Raw genomic sequence first — 1,748 nt, 5'->3', positions numbered from 1 at the left:
TTTTGTTTGTGGAACAAGGGATTCACTTTTATTGGTGCTAAGTTTAAGAAGGCATACATACTCTACTTTTTCTAGTTTTGATATTCTAATCTCTCAAGAGGAAACACATGCTTTTAACCATAGGCTCACTCAAAATGTATAATATAATATCATATATATCATGAGAGTAAATTATTATTAATATTTGGTTTAATGGTGTTTTAGTGGCCACAGTTGATTGAAACTACTTTGATTGGACACTTCACTCATTTATATTGAACTTAACAACACCTGGAAAGTACTTTGAATATCTCATCAAGCATTCTATGTTTATTTTTCATCAAATACTTTAAATAAAAACTTCCAAAATTTTTTTCATAAGTAAAAATAAAATATTCATAATCATTGAGGTTATTCATAATTATTGAGATTTGAATTATTGAAATTTGATAAATAGTAAATATTGATTATTGAACTGAGACTTCTGTGATTCATATCAATTTTTTTTTGAAGAATCTTCAGCAAAAATCACATAGAAAAACTTATGTCGACGCGTTTCGAACCAGTGTGGTTCATCGTCAGGACAAGTTGAATGAGCAGATCACATTTAGCACATTAAATAGATAGGGCAGAGAATCCATAACCCAACAATTAAAAAATAACAGCTAGAAATGACATAAAAGTAAATATTGATATTGATATTTGTATTATAACAGAAATAGGTTATATATATATATATATATATATATATAACAATTATTATTTATAATTTCATAAAATTTTATAAAATTAATCACTTTAGACAAATCAATAGAAAAAAAAAAATTATATTTAAAAATTTTCAAAATCTATTTTTTATTTTTAAAATATTAAATTTAATATATGATTAGGCTTTATAAAAACTATTTAAAATTTTTATAATTAATTAAAAGTTAATTATTTTTTACTAAAAACAAAAATAATGTAATTTAACATGGACAAACATAAAAACGTGAAACAAAATATATAAAAAAGAAAACATCTATAAAAATAAGCGGATAAAATATTAAATATATATATGATAAATACATGTGAAATATATTTCCATATTTATATATTATAACTATATTTTATTATTATTATTATTGATATATATAATAACAAAATAGAATCAAGAATCTGTTCATTTCGATCCCTTTGTCGGTTCTGGAAGACTGTGGGTTATGCCCCACAAAACTAATACTGGAAACCTCTCGAATCGTATTCGGTTAGGGTGAGTCGATGTCCCTATATAAAAAAAATCGTTCGTGTAGCATCTATAAATTTAAATGTTGGTGACCGACCTTGATTCAACTAATATGATTAAAAATTTATATGCTTAGTATCAAAACAATTTTATAAAAACATACTAGTGAAATATATATATATAATTTATAATGTTGTAAATTTTAATTTTAAAAGAAATATTTTTAAATTTTAATATATAGTTAGTGATTTTAAAATTTAATTTTAATCGTAAATTTTGAGTAATGATGCATCTTTGTTATTTATTTATGAAGATTGTTTGTCTTGTGGATGAACTACATTAGTTAGTTCGAATGTATCCTAATGATGTGATTAATCCAAAAGGCATTTATCTACTATATACATCACAAAAGTCTCAGATCTAACATATTTAATATTAATGTAAAAATTTAAAATTTATTTTTTAATGTTAAATTCAAAAAAAGTTCATTTGGTGTAGAATACATGGTGATGGGTGTACTATCAAGGCACTTCTTGAAATCATG

The sequence above is a fragment of the Pinus tabuliformis genome, chromosome 8, assembly GCF_031772625.1.
Source record: "Pinus tabuliformis cultivar Carrire ecotype Pingquan chromosome 8, CPIR1, whole genome shotgun sequence".
NCBI classification, from domain to species: domain Eukaryota; kingdom Viridiplantae; phylum Streptophyta; class Pinopsida; order Pinales; family Pinaceae; genus Pinus; species Pinus tabuliformis.
This window is presented reverse-complemented; position numbering follows the sequence as displayed.